Raw genomic sequence first — 16,441 nt, 5'->3', positions numbered from 1 at the left:
GGCATTCACTCATTCCTTGTGGAATAAATGTAAAGCCACTGGGCACTCATCCTGACCTAACCGATGGAATTGGACCCAAAGCCAAGAGAGTGTGACCACAATTAATCAGAAACCTTGGGGAATAGACGACTGAGAGTAACTGCGTTTTCTGGCAATGTAAACTGATGCCCTTTTTTCTCAAAGCTCATTGGAGTGATTCTAAAATATCAGCTCTAGTCCTGCCCAAGCATTACACAAAGATTATATTATCTGACTTTCGCAACTCTCTTATTTCCCATCTAGTTTGGAAGCTCCAGGGCCCCTTACACTGTTTGTTTGCATCAGTGTCCAACACATAGTGTGCAAGCATATGACATTTTCTGTGGCATCATTGCCAAGGCACAAATTCTACCCAAAAGCCATCCAGGCTGTGATATTCTCTCCACTTCTGTCCTGCAAAGAGGCACAGACACACGCACACTGCAGTGTAAATTTAAAATCAGGTCAACGGTCAGAGGGTTTACAAGCAAAGAAGCAGGGCACACAGGATAGCCCAAGCTCATATGGAAATGTGCCTGGGTCAGACATATGGCTGGCCTGCATGCACCAGGGAGAGGGTCCAGCAAACAGACCAGCTCAGCATGCACTACATAGTTACAGACAGGGGGCAGGGGGGGCCAGGTGACTAAGTAACTAGGACAGTTTCCTGGGTGAGAAAGGCCACTTTGTGAGAACAGGGAATTCCAGAGCTCTAACTTGGAGTTAACCTGTTCTCCCCTTGGGCTAACTCCAGCCTGCTGATCCTGCCTGTCGCTGAGCTACCAAGAGGAAAGAGGAGGGCGTTCCAGGGCCATCCAGCTTTGTATCTCCTCAACCCCTTACTGTGACTTGGAGCAAGACATTTAACCCAGCCAGCTTCCATTTATTTCCTCTAAAACATGGGTATGAGGGTGTAAACCTCACTTTGTAATGGTGAGGCTAAAATTCACAAACATGGAATCTTGTCTGCATAGCAGGCTGATGGCATGGGACTCAGAAGGGTACAAGGGACAAGTAGCTTTCTTCCCACACCCATGCCCCCAACACTGTGAACTCCTCCTCTCTATTTCTGTCGGAAATTTCCAGCAGGTCCATCACATTACCGGTCACTTTTAGATAACCAACATTTCTCTTGTCACATTCATTCCCAAGAAGCCTCACTTTTGTCATTACAATTTGCAGCCTAATAAGTATACAATTTACATAAAAATCTGTAAATTAGTTAATTTAGTTCCCCTGTACCCAGTTTTAGAACAGGAAGTTTTCCAGTTGAAGTAGGTGGAGTGCAGCCAGCTCTTCTCTTGGCACTCTGTGCCCCCTCCTTCCACATCACCCCCTACCCATCTCACTTCGCCCAGCCCCATTCTACCAGCGCCCCCCATGTGCAATGCCCTTGATGTGGACAGAGCTTTTCCCTTAGCTGATGTCTCTCTCCCACTCGGGCATCAGCCAATTCAGCTCCTCTTTAGGCCATATTACCCTTTCAGGCAGTCCTCTTGCTGGGATCCAAGATGACCCCAAGCTGGCTGTGTCACGGGGTCCACATTAAGTCCCACACCTTTGTCATATTATGAGTGTCAATGCAGTTCCCTCCCAAAACAGCCTTCTCTCCTTAGCCACTCACCACAGTCAGCCTCACCCAACCTCTTGCCTATAGGAAGTTTCTAGCCTCCATGTGGCACTGGTTCTGGGTACTCCAAGGACTCTACAAAGCACAGGTAAATCCCTCTGGGCTTGAAACCTCTTACCTGGTGAGGGGAAACCATCCTTCTTTGTAGGGGATGGATGAGAAATAAAGAGAACCCTCTTGTTAAAGGAAACCGGAGCAGAACAGTTGTAAAGTGGCAAGGACAGCTTTTCTTCAGGACTATTGCAATAGGAGGAAAAAGAGTTCAATATAGAGCTGGGCTCAATTCTTAATACAGCAAGGACAAGTGGGGATTTACAGCCAAGGAGCAGGGTGGGGTGTCAGTAGCTGGAAAATAACTATGAGGAAATATCAGGGGTAAGGGGGGATTCTGGCTAAACCCACTTGGCAGGGTTCTTGCTGAAGGCAGGCCAGAGTGATTAGATATTGGGGGTGGGGTGGGGTGTTGTTTCTAAACTGACTTTGCAAGGTTGTTGCTATAAATTGCAAGCTTTACAAGGACAGACACCAAGGCTGTGTCTTAAAGGGCTTAGAGGAGCCTAAGTTTACTCTAGGAAAGACTCTGTCATCCCTTACTGCAGAAGTCTCCCCTCTCCCTTTTCCCATAATCCTCAACTATTATATATTCTCTACATAGGCAATGTGCTAAAAGGGTCACTAAAAGTTTTCAGATGCCCTGTGGCAAGGCCCACATAGGGTTTCAAGTGCCTCACTTTAGAACCATGGGCTTCATCATCACTTGGCACATACTTATTTGACTTGCAGCAGTTGGGATTCCAGCTGAAACAGAGAAAGAAAGAACCCCATTTCAGGCCGGCCGAGTGGTGCTTTGGTTAAGAGCTGGCTTGGGACACCAGAGGGCCCCAGTTCAGATCCCACACATGAGGGCCAGTGACACTGCCCTCTACAGCTAAGATGCTGAACAACAGCTCGACCTGGAGCTGGGCTGCTGTGAGTCGCTGGCTACTGCATAGGCTGCAGCCCCTGTGGCAGTGGGTTGCCATGGGCTACCGTGTGCAGCCAGCAGCCAGCATGAGCGGCCAGCTGTTGTGAGCGGCCGTCCAGAAGCCAGCGACTGATCTGCCTCGCCCGGGAAGAGCACAATGATAGTGCCAACCTGGGCCAGTGAAGCAACGTCCTCTACAACTAGACTGAAGAACGAAAAGACAGCAACTTGTCTGCTCCCCTTCCCCCAATTCCCCAATAAAAATCTTAAAACAAAAAACAACAAAAAAAGCCACCCCATTTCCATATCCTGTTACAAATATAATATGTGGCCCACAATAAGACCCTAATAAATGTTATTTCTCTTTCTGTGTTGAATTAAAGTTCAGAGGAATGACCAATAGGACACCTCAGAATCTTGCTTTGTCCTAAGGTCAACACTGTGAGCAGCATGGGCACAGGACTGGAAATGTAGCAGAGATTGGGGCAAAGCTTCACAGAACTGTGACATACTTTTTGAAAGATTCTTTGCTCTTATTTTACTCCATTACACCTATATACTGGTCTTTCTGCCATTATGTCTCTGAAAGTAGAATTCTAAAGGTATTTGTAATGGAAAATGCTCCTTTATTTTATTGTGATTAATTTGGGATGAATGGCAATATCCTACAATATGGCTAATAAGTTAACATTGTCTTGGTTTGTAAAATTGCAATGCTTCCCCCAATATCTGCATACTCTTATGGTATCTCCCTAAATATGGAACAACTGAAGCAGAGAAATTGTTTTTTCTACTCGGAAAGAGTAGATTGAGCTGTTCTTTGGAACCAAGCCTCACACAAATAATATTTTCAAGTCAATTCAACAATTATTTATTGAGCACATACCATGAGCCAGATATACAGTGATTAATAAGGAGAGATACAGGGATATCCCTCCTCAGAATTCAGTCTAGTGCCAGTGGTAGTGGGGGATGGGGAGAGGGGTATAAATGTACAAATAAATTACAATATTGGTTGCCACTGGGTCTTGGGTACCAAAGGAAAAATTTCTCAAATATATGCAGCCCCATAACATCTTTTATTATTTTTGTCACTGTATAACCATCTTCATGGGGAGGGATATGTGTTGATAAATCCCCAGGTTGACTCCCTTCGCCACCTTGCCTCTTGAAAACCAGATTAATACACTGTACCCTGCATTCTCTCCATGTGTATCCTTTTTTTTTTAAATGTCACAAAATGTCTTTATTTTGCCTTCATTTTTGAAGAAAAATTTCACCAGCTACAGAATTCTAGGTGAATAGTTTCTTGCTTTGAGCACTTGAAGATGTCATCCCATTGTTTTCTGGCTTACATTGTTTCTGATGAAAATTCCACCATTATTTTGTTCTCCTATTTATTATGAGTCTTTTGTCCTCTAGCTGTCTTTAAGATTTGTCTTTATCATTCCCTCTCAACAATTTGGTTATAATGTGTCCTGATATAGTTTTCTTTATGTTTATCCTGATTGGGGTTCATTGAGCTTCTTAGATCTGTGAGTTTATCATTTTTAGAAAATTTGGATACATTTTGCTCATTATTCCCTCAAATATTTTTTTTTATGATCTCACCCCTTAACCCCATATCTCTGGGGTTTCAGTCACACACGTTAGACCCTTGATATTGGCCAACTGAGTTGTTAAGGTTCTTTTCATTTTGTTCGCCTTTTTTCTCTCTATGCTTCACTTTGGAAAGTTTCTCTTGCCCTGTCTTCAAGATCTCTTGTTTCCTCTTCTAAACTTTCTAATCTGTCATTAAGACATCCATTATTATTATTATTATTTTACTTCATGTATTTTATTTTTTCATTCTAGAAGTACCAATTGTTTATTTTTAGAACTTGTATTTCTCAAACATTTTCATATGTCCCTTTAAATTCTTGAATATGTTTATAATATCCATTTAAAGGTTTTTGTCTGATAATTTCATCATTTCTGTCATTTTTGTATCTGATTCTATTAACCTTTTTTCTTTTTCTGTTGGTTATGGGCCACATATTCCCACTTGTTCATTTGCTTAGTAACTATGGATTGACTATCTAAAATTTCATTGTTGAATGTTTGAATTATGTTGCCTTCCTTTAAAGAGGGTTGTTTTTTTGTTTTTTTTTTGTTTTTTTCAAGAGGCAGTTAATTTACCTGTAGGACACCTTGATCCTCTTGAGGCTTGTTTTAAAGCTTTGTTAGAGCCTGTCTAGTATAGACTTCATTCTAGGGCTCCTAAACAGTGACCTTTCTGGGGCCTCTACTAAAGTGTTCAACACGATCTTTTCACTCTGCTTGGAATTCAAATACTTCCAACCATGTAAAAGTTATGCTAGTCATTAAGCCAGTAACTCTCTGGTAGTTGTTTCATCCCAAGTAGATATTCTTTGCCCAGCCTCATGGAGTCTCATCCTACACAGAAACAGTGTGATATTTGATGGATCTCCCTGACTATCTGTAGAATTCTTTCTTGGCAAAGCTTCCTCCTTTCCAGCTTTTGCCGTACAAATTCTGACTATGCCAGTTGCCCGAAATTCCAATCTATATTTTTTCATCTTAGTAAGATAAGACTCTGTCTTCTGATTTTCCCCCTTCCTGTAATGGGTTCAAGTAAATTTCCTAGGAAGGAAGTCAGAGAGATTTCTCAGCTCATCTCATTTATTCTTTTCTCTTGGGAATCACAGTTCTGAACTGTCAGTTTCCAAAACCTGAAAACTTATTTTAGTCACTTTGCCAAATTTTCTAGTTATTTATAACAGAAGGGCTACTCCAGTATCAGTTACTCTCTCAGAGCATAAAACTTAAGTTTTGTCACCCTGTTTAGTTTTTATGGAATTTAAGATTGACTGAGAACAACATTCATTTGCCAAAATGGCCATAATAATTCCCCTCTCTGCATTTAAACCCCTTTCAGTATAACTCTATAACTTCTTCCCTCAAGAGATGGAAATCAATTTACATTTCTCTCTACTTTGCGTTGGACTGCTGACCAGTTTTGGCCAATAGAATGTGATGAAATGAATTTTCTGAGCTAGAGCACAAGAGATCTTGCATGCTTCTGCCTGCTTTTTTAGGACTCTGCTATCATCATTTACACAAGCCCATGCTACGCCGATGGATGATGAGAAATACAGGCCCTCATTATTCTTGTTAAGTTGCCCTTGATGACAGCTGGCCAACCACTAGAGCTGTGCATAAGACCAGCTGAGACGAGCTGGACCCAATCATACCCAACAGCTGAATGCAGATGTGTGAGCGATCATACCTGAGAAAAGAACTGCCCAGCTGAACCCCTAAATTGTCAACCTTAGATTTGTGAGTTGAATAAATGGTTGTTGTTTTAAGCAACTATGTCTTGAGGTGCATTGTTACACAAAAAATAGTTAACTAATACATTCTTTGAGGGCAAAAACAGTAACTGTATTGTTCAAAATTAAGAACAGTACCTGGAACATAGTAGTTTTCAATAAATAAATAAAATATGGTAGAGTCATTCTGTGCTGCTGCTAGCTTGGACCTATTAACAAAAATCAGATCTCTGCCACTACTCCTCTGTCCTTGTCACCTCACTCCAATGACTTATTTCTTAGTCCTCATGCCAGCTTCTGTTATATGCCTTCAGTAACACAGTGTAGGAGTGTAGGCTTGCTCTTACCTCACTGTTTCATTCCCCAACTAGCTTTCTGGAATGGAGCCACTTATTCCATTTCTCCATGCTTATTTCTCAAGAATAGGCTGAAAGATTATTTCTGGTCAAGATGGAGGAGTAGGTAAATGTTGTGCTTGCCTCCTCTCAGGACCACATCAATTACAACTAAACCACAGGACAACCATTACTGAGAATCACCTGAAGTCTAGCTGAACCAAAGTCCTACAACTACCAACATACAGAAGAAGTCACCCAAAGACTGGTAGCCTCAGGGGCAGAGATGCAGAATGGGATGGTCCCACACTTGCACGTGACCATTAAAAATCAGGAGGGATATCTCGGCTGTGGAGGTCCCTCCCTGAGAAGCAAGGGGTCCCAGCCCCTCCACAGCCCAGGGTTTCAGTGCCAGGGAGAGAAGTCCTCATAACTTCTGGATGTGAAAACCAGCAGAGGTTGAGTCTGATTAAGACGGAGGGCAGCTGTACTGTCAGGCGCTCCTCTTAAAGGAACCACGCAAGGCCATACCTGCTGAAAGTCTCATTTGCTCAGAGCTCCAGTACTGGGGCAGCCACTCGAAAGGCACTAGGAACATATGGAGAGGAACTGAATTGTCTAGCTGCAGGGTGAGGGCTGGAGGGGCAGCTTTCTCCCAGACAGAGGGGCTCGTGGAAGCCATTGTTTCTTTTTTGAGCCCTCCCCCTCCAGGCACACAGATACAGATAGAGGCCATATCAGTGTCTCCATCAAACTCGCTATCACCTTTCCTCTGCTCTGCCCTAGTGATTCCTTCATACCATATGCCACCCAACATTCGGGCATACCCAAGCTGCTTCCAGTAGCTTTTCCATATAAATGGTCTATCTTGGCTCATACTGTGAACTTTCTGAAAATCTCTCAAATGTTCACAAAACCCAAACAAGCAACATCTGGCTTCTGTGTGTCCTGTACCTCTATCTGAGCAGCCCTGAACCCTGCACTAGTGACTTCTTAAATTATAGTATATAAATATATAAAAATACATGTTACATATAAAATATGTAAATATAACTTGAATGTGTATATTAAACAAAGGTATAGTGTGCTTGGCATATAATAAATTAAATGGTAGTTGTAACACTGTTATTGTTATTTCAAACAAAGCCTCCAGTTATGCTGTTATGCCATTGAAGAGCTTATTTCTATACCATTTTTCCTGGCAATTTGATCTTTTCCTCACTAGGTTCACAGAGCAATAAATCCTTCTCCCTATTGAATACTGGATCATTATAAAATTTTTAGCAGGGCTGGCACACTGTGAAACCTCAGGATGTCATCACTGGTAGTCTAGCTCAGGGGTCGGCAAACTGCAGCTTGCGAGCCACATGTGGCTCTTTGGGTACGTCCCGTCTCAAAAGTTTTAGATCCCTGGAAGAGCCAATCCTGTCCCTCACAACAATTTAAAAATTATTTGAGAGCCATAAATATATTTTTACATAATCACCATTTTGTCAATAATATCCTTTAAAAATTTTATAAATGAAACTATGATAGTTTTATTTTTATTTTACTTTAGGGCAGCGGTTCTCAACCTTCCTAATGCCGCGACCCCTTAATACAGTTCCTCATGTTGTGGTGACCCCCAACCATAAAATTATTTTCGTTNACCATAAAATTATTTTCGTTGCTACTCTATAACTGTAATTTTGCTACTGTTATGAATCGTAATGTAAATATCTTTTTGTTTTCCGATGGTCTTAAGCGACCCCTTTGACCCCCAAAGGGGTTGCGACCCACAGGTTGAGAACCGCTGCTTTAGGGCGTGCAGCTTGTGAGCCGCAGTTTGTGAGCTGACCCCTGGTGGCTCTTCCATCTCAAAAGTCTGCCAACCCCTGGTCTAGGTAAACAGCACTTTCTGGAGTTGGACTGTGTACAGCCATGTATGGGCTTACTCCTTGCTGGGCATATGATAATTTCTGTGACCCAAAACCTGCTCATCTCTTCAATCACATCTCTTAGCACTTCTCTTGCCAAACTACTGAACTCCCATCAATTCTCTAGACAGGACAGGTCCTTTATCATCTTAATGTCTTTATTGAAGTTGTTTTTTCTACAAGAAATGTCTAATTACACCTGGCAGACCCAGCTTTAAAGTCAACTCAATGGCATTTTTTTTACTCTTCCAGCCAATTAGTTATTCCCTGCTCCATTCTCACAGAATTTTATTCAAAAGTTTCAATTTCCTATTTCTATATAATCTCCCAATTATTCTGAGCTTTTCAGAAGCAATTGTGCCTTGCTTATGTATAGGCTCAGTACCTGACAGTTTTGATGCATAGTTGATGCTCACTAAATGTTTATTGAACCTATGGATTGGGATGAGTAGCTAAGTGATTAAGGCAGAGTAGAACTATTAATGCTTCAGTGTGTCAGAAATTTTCTGTTGCTATGCAATAAGCCTTCTACCTCTATGCAACTAATTTCACATTCTGAAAAATGTGGACTTCCAAACATTGTTTACTAAGTTCCTTTCTACTTCCAAAAATCTGACTTTTAGAGAGAACTACTAAAATGACAAAGTAAGAACCTCCCAAAATTTACTGTTCCATAAAAGCGCTGAGAAGATTAGCAAAAGTTGTCAAAATCAACATTCTTAGAATTCTGGCAATTAACTGAAGTCTTGCAACAATCTGAGCATATGTTTAAGAAAACAAAAAACAAAAAACAGCTGGATGTCAGTAAGAAAACAACTCTGTAGCATTGCAGAAAACCAAAGCAATCTTGAAAAGAAAAACAAATTTGAGGAACTCATACCATTTTCAAAACATATTACACATTTCCGGTCAAGATTGTGAAGTAAATGCAGTGCTCACCTCCTCTCAGGATCACATCAATTGGAACCAAACCTCAAAACAACCATAATTGAAAATCACCTGAAGTCTAGCTGTACCAAAGCCCTATGGCTAAGGACATACAAAAGAAGCAACCTCAAGACTGGAAGGGAGGGCAGAGATGCGGAACAGACTGGTCCTACACCTGCATATGACCATTAAAAACCAGGAGGGATTTAATTATCAGCTGCAGAGGTTCCCCCCCCCCCAGGAGCGTGGAGTCCCAGCCCTTCCCCAGCCCAAGATTTCCGTACCAAGAAGAAAAGCCATAACTTTTAGCTGTGAAAATCAGCGGCAATTGTGGCTGAGATAGAAGGCAGCTGCACTTTCAGACGCTCCGCGCACAGACTTACCTGCTGATGAACTCGCTCGCTCTGAGCTCCAGCACCAGGACAGCAGTTCAAAAGGTGAAAGGCACCAGGGACATGCGAGGAGGAACTGAATTGTTTAGCTGCAGGGTGAAGGCTAGAGGGGCAGCTTTCTCCGGGAAGGAGGAGCTTGTGGAACCCATTGCTTCTTTACTGAGCCCTTCCCCTTCCCGCACATGCAGACACATGAAGACGCCATATCTCAGTCTCCATCAAACTGGCTATCACCTTTCCTCTGCCCCGCCCTAGTGATTCCCTGAGACCATGCCCCACCCAACTTTCAGGCACACCTTAGCCACTTTCAGTGGCTTTTCCATAGAAACAGCCTGCCTTGGCTCATGCTGCAGAATTTCCTAAAATCTCTCAAAGGTTCACAAAACCCAAACAAGCAGCATCTGGCTTCTGAGTAAACCTTACCTCTGGCTGAGCAGCCCTAGGCCCAGTACCAGTGGCAACCAGCCTTGATTCACAGATTGGCCTCTCAAGGCACCTCCCAAGCACAGCACAGCTGGTGGCCATCTCAGCATTGCTTTGAGGCTCGTGCCAGTTGGCCATGAGCAGGGTACAGACTGCAGCTGAACTTGGCCTGTAGGGGGTCCCCTCCAAGAGGCCCTGGTGCTGGCATCCCAGTGACCACCTTGGGCCAAGCTGGAGTATCACCCAGCTGCCTCTGGGGAAGACACACCAAAACAGTAGACTGGGCGGGCATGAGAACCCCACTAAATTTGACCCTGTTCTGTAGGATCAGCCCCTGCACAACAGCTTCTCCACTGTAGTGATAGCCAGTCCTCATAACCACTTAGCCTGAGGGTCAACCCCTCCTACTGAATTGCAAACAGCAATCAAGTCTCAACTACAAAGGGCACACACAACCCACACTTGGAACACCAAGCTCTGGTGACGAGGTAGATGCACCACTGGTTCCCACAGGACACTTACTACATAAGGCCACTCTATTAAGACCAGGAAGTACAGCAGCCCTACATAGAAACAAACACAGGGAGGCAGCCAAAATGAGGAGACAAAGAAACAAATAAAACAACAAAGCTCCAGAAAAAGAACTAAACAAAATTGAGACAAGCATTCTATCAGGCGCAGAATTCCAAACACTGGTTAGAAGGATGCTCAGTGATCTCAGGGAGAACTTCAACAAAGACACAGGAATCATAAAAATGGAGATAGAAAACATAAAAAAGAACCAGTCAAAAATAATGAATACAATAATGGAAATAAAGACTACATTAGAGGGAATTAACACATTAGTTGAAGCAGAGGATCCAATCAGTGAAGACAAGGTAGCAGAAAATACCCAACAGAATAGAAAAAAAAAAAAGAATAAAAAAAATGAGAGTTCAAGGGGTCTCTGGGACAACATCAAGTGTACCAACATTCACATTATAGGGATACCAGAAGGAGAACAAAGAAAGCAAAGTATTGAAAAGCTTTTTAAAGAAATAATGACTGAAAACTTCCCTAACCTGAAGAAATAGATATACAAGCCCAGGAAGTGCAGAGAGTCACAAACAAGATGAACCCGAAGAGGCCCACATCAAGACACATCATAACTAAAATGCCATAGGTTAACGACAGAGAATCTTAAAAGCAGCAAGAGAAAAGCAGTTAGTTACTTACAAGGGAGCTTCCGTTAGACTTTCAGCTGATTTCTCAACAGAAACTTTGCAGGCAAGAAGGGATTGGCAGTAAGTATTCTAAGTGATGAAAAGGACCTACAACCAAGATTACTCTACCCAGCAAAGCTATCATTTAGAATTGAAGGACAGATGAAGAGCTTCCCAGACAAAAAAAAGTTAAAGGAGTTCTTCACCTCCAAATCAGTATTACAAGGAATCTTAGAGGGACTTCTTTAAGACAAAAAATAAAAAAGATAATAAAATGAATACTAAAATGGCAATAACTACATATCTGTCAACAATTACTTTAAATGTGCCAATCAAAAAATAGTGTGGCTGAATAGATAAGAAAACAAGACCCTTACATATGCTGCCTACAAGAGTCTAACTTCGGATCAAAAGACACACAGAGGCTGAAAGTAAATGGATAGGAAAAATATATTTCATGAAAATGAAACAAACAAAAAAGCTGTGGTAGCTATACTTATAGCAGACAAAAGAGACTTTAAAACAAAGGCTATAACAAGTGACAAAAAAGGACCCAGTAATCCCACTTCTGGATAATATCCGAGGAAACCCAAAACACCACATGTGCATCCATATGTTCATTACAGCATTGTTTACAATGGCCAAGATGTGGAGGCAGCCTGGGTGTCTGTTGATAGATGAATAGGAAAAGAGTAAGTTGTGCATATGTACAGTGGAATATTGCTCAGCCATGGAAGGGAATGGGTTCTCACCTTCTGTGGTGGCATGGATGGACCTGAAGGGTATTATGCTGAGTGAAGTATGTCAGGCAGTGAAAGACAGATGCAATGTGATTTCACTTACACGAGACTGTGGAATCTAAAGAAAATAAACAAACAAAACAGAAACAAACTCATAGATACAGAAAACATTTTGATGGTTTTCAGGTGGGAGGGGGGTTGGGAATGGGTGAGAAAGAGGAAGGGATTAAGAAATACAAATTGGTTGCTATAGTCATACAGATGTAGGGTATAGCATAAGGAATATAGTGAATAATACTTTAATAACTAAGTATGGTGTCAGATGAGTAAATTTTGGGGGGTGATAGATGGAAGGGGGTTTGGAAGGCAGGGAGAAAAGGTGAAGACATTAAGAAGTGCAAATTGGTAGTTACAAAATAGTCACAGGGATGTAAAGTAAAGCACAGAGAATATAGTCAATAATATGTTAATAACTGTGTATAGTCCCAGATGGGTACTAGACTAGTCAGGAGGATCACTGTTTAAATTATATAAATGTCTAACCACTATGTTATGCACATGACATTAATATAATACTGAATGTCAACTGTAATTGAAAAATTTAAAAAAGAGTGGGATGCGAAGGGGAATACAAGGTTCAAATTTCTAGGCATAAAACAAATTAAGTCATGTGGATGTAATACTCATATACAGCACGGGGACTATAGTCAATAATATTGTGATAGTAATATTGTACAGTGTCAGATGGTTGCTGGACTTATGGTGATCACTTTTTTAGGCATATGTTGAATAACCATACTGCATACCTGAAACTAATATAACACTGTATGTTAGTTATATTTTAATAAAGATATTTTTGAAGACTTACTACAAAGCTATAGTAATCAAGATTGTGTGGTACTGGCATAAGGGTAGACATATAGATCAATGGAACAGAATTGAATGTTCAGAAATAAAGCATGTAAGAAAGTTCAGGTGATTTTCGACAAGGGTGCCAAGACAATTCAAGAGAAAGAATAAACTTTTTCAACAAGTTGTATTGGGAGAAGTAGATATCCACATGCAACAAATAAAGCTGAACATTTACCTCACACCATACACAAATATTAACTCAAAAAGAGCTGAAATTATAAGTCCTAAAGGAAAGCATAGGAATAAATCATCTTCCTGACAGGAAAAATTAAAAATTGGAATTCATCAAAACTAAAAACTTTTATTATATAAACAATACTTTCAAGAAAGTGAAGAGACAATCCACAGGGTGGTAGAAAATTACAGTAATACCTTGGTTTGTGAACATAATTCATTCCAGAAACAAACTAATTGTAAGACATCGCTCGTTACCATGTTAAAATGTATTAAGAATGTTTGCTCGTCTTGCAGAACACTCGCAAACCATGTTACTTGCAATCCAAGATTTTACTGTATTTGTAAATCATATATTTAATAGCAGTTTGGATCCAGGCTAAACAACAAAGACAAATAGACTAATTAAAAAATTGGCAAATAATTCAAATAGACATTACTTAAAAGACAATTATGAATGACCAGTAAGTATAAATATATGGCCAGTCTCACTAAACATTAGGAAAATGAAAATCAAAACTATAATGAGATACTTCACACACACACTAGGATAACTAAAATAATACAGATAATAACAAGGGTTGGTGAGGATGTAGAAAAACTCACATTGTTGGTGGAATTGTGAAACACTTTAGAAAACAGACTGGCAGCTCCTCAAAAATGTTAAATATAGATTATATTACCCAGCCGTTTCATTTTTAGGTATTAGTTTGAACTGCTATAACAAAAATACCATAAACTGGCTAGCTTATATACAACAAGAATTTACTTCTCACAGTGCTGGAGGCTGGAAGTCCAAGATCAAGGTGCCGACAGAGTTGGTGTCTGTTGAGGGCCCACTTTCAGATTCATAGACAATACCTTCTTGCTGCGTCCTCACATGGTGGAAAGATAAGGGAGCTTTCTCAGGCCTCTTTTATAATGGCACTAATCCCATTCATGATCTAATCACCTCCCAAAGGCCCTACCTCCTCATTACTACTGCCTTGGGGGTTAGGATTTCAACATAAGAATTTTGAAGGGACAAACTTTTGAACCATAGCAGTATGTATACAAGATAACACAAACACATTTCCACACAAAAAATTGTACATGAGTGCTCATAGCAGCATTATTCATAATAGCCAGAAAGTGTTACAAACCTATACATCCATTAACTGATGAATGACTAAACAAAAATGTGGTATATACATATAATGGAATATTATTCAGCAATCAAAAGTAACGCAGTATAGATACATGCTACAACATGGATGAACCTTGAAAACATTATGCTAAGTTTAAGAATCTAGTCACAAAAGACCACATTTTGTATGAATCCATGTATATGACATGTCCAAAATAGGTACAGAAAATAGATTAGTGGTACCAAGTGGAGAAGGGCAGAGAGCAGAGTGTCTGCTGTTGTGTACAGGTTATATTATACTTGGGGTGATAAAATGTTTTAAAATTAGAGAATGGTGATGTTCACACAACTGTGAGTACATTTACTTAAAACTTCTGATTTGTATACTTTTTAAATGAGTTTATATGTATGTGAATTCTATCTCAATAAAGCTGTTATAAAAAATATGACAAGATTAAGAAAGAGGCTTAGAGATATTTGGTTAGTTGAAGTGCTGAAATAAAAAAAAAAAATTCTTGCCTATTCAGCTATTCCTCCCAATACACTCTTCCGATTTCTGCTGGGTCATATAATCCATATTTAACATTTTGAGGAGCTGCCAGACTGTTTCCTAAAGTGTCTGCAGCATTTCACATTCCACCAGCAATGTTACAGTTTTTCACATCTTCACCAACCCTTGTTATTGTCTGTATTATTTTAGTTATCCTAATGTGTGTGAAGTGGTATCTCATTAGTTTTGATTGATGTTGAATTTCTGAAAGAAATATTCTGTCCAACACCAGCAAGTCTAGTTTAGCTAGTACATATTTGTTGACTTTGTGGAAGCTAGTGTGCCAAGTGTTGTGGGGGAAACAGAGATGAACCAGATATGGCCCTTGACCTCAAGAGACAGTCTAGAACGACAGACACATAAAATAATAATAATAATAATAATAATAGTAATAATAATAATAATAAAGTAGATGACATTAAGGTCACTAAGACAAAACCTTTGAAAGTTTTAGAAAAATGGATTTCTCACCTTGTTTGAGAAATCATGGAAGCAATTATGGAAGAGGGGAATGTTTGAGTTGAAGCGAGAGGCAAGAGGTAAAATTGCAGCTTTTACCAGTTCCTGATAGCAAGTTGCTGCAGCCCAAGTGAGCAAGGGAATGGGTGCTTCACCATCAAAACCATTGCCAGCTTAATACTCCAGCTGCAGCTCTATCCCTGAGCATGTCACTGTGTGCAGGGTGATGTCTGGAACTTCCCTACATTTCTGTTATCCTGTACCATATGCACTTTCAGAGAAATACAGAACATGTACATTCAACTTAAGATACCTAGAACAGAGCTGTCTGGTAGAATTTTATGATAGAAATGTTCTATTATACCTAATATATATAATTATATATATCTGCACTGTCCAATACTGTAGCCACTAGCTATGTGTGGCTATAATGAGTGAATAAAATTTAATTAAAATTTATGATTAAATATCTAATGTGGCTAGCAGCCACCATATTGGTTAGTGCAGGTCTAAAACCTTGGGTCACTCTTAATGAATTAGTCACAAAATTATGTGATGATGTTGGGCCAACATTTACTGTACAGTTCAGAATTAAATTTATAGAACCATGGTCTTTTGGGGTCATGGGGATGGATCTACCTAAAGTGAGACAGGACTTTACTTCTGTCTTCATCTTTTTATATCTGACACATTAACTTCATTCATGAGATTAAACAAATATTTATTGAGCATCCATTAAAAGCAACAGAATTAAACTCTTCTAAAACATAATCTAAGAACATGGGGCACCTACACTTTTCTAAAAATTTCACAATTTATTTTGACAAACCTGTACAGATTGGGAAATAAGGTAGGATGCTGGATGAAAGAAATCCCAAAATAAAGTAGCTAAAAAAATGGCTTAAACAAGAGAAATCTGGACTGAGGGTCCATAGCTGATATGACTAAATGGCGATTTCAAGGCTCTAAGTCCCTTCTTCCTTCTTGGTTCACTCTCCCTGATGGTTACCCTCAGGCACATGACTTTCTAGATGGGAAGGGGAGAGGGCTAAGGAAAGCATACCCATTCTTTTAACAGGCATACATCACCACTGTTCACATCTCTGGCCAGAACTTAAATAGCCCCATCTAGTTATAAGGGAGTCTGGGAAGCATTTATTTTTTCCTCCCTGGGTGGAAGGTAAATGTAACAAGGTAAAATATGGGGTTCTATTACTAAAGGACAAAGGAGAGAAAGGTTAGCAGTCTCTGCCTACGAAAACACAGAAATTTTCTGAATTCCACAATAATGCAAAATGTCTAGATTCCAGTGGTGAAATTGGAGATATAACTGGGCAAACC

This window comes from Hipposideros armiger, unplaced genomic scaffold, assembly GCF_001890085.2.
Source record: "Hipposideros armiger isolate ML-2016 unplaced genomic scaffold, ASM189008v1 scaffold_557, whole genome shotgun sequence".
Lineage (NCBI taxonomy): Eukaryota > Metazoa > Chordata > Mammalia > Chiroptera > Hipposideridae > Hipposideros > Hipposideros armiger.
This window is presented reverse-complemented; position numbering follows the sequence as displayed.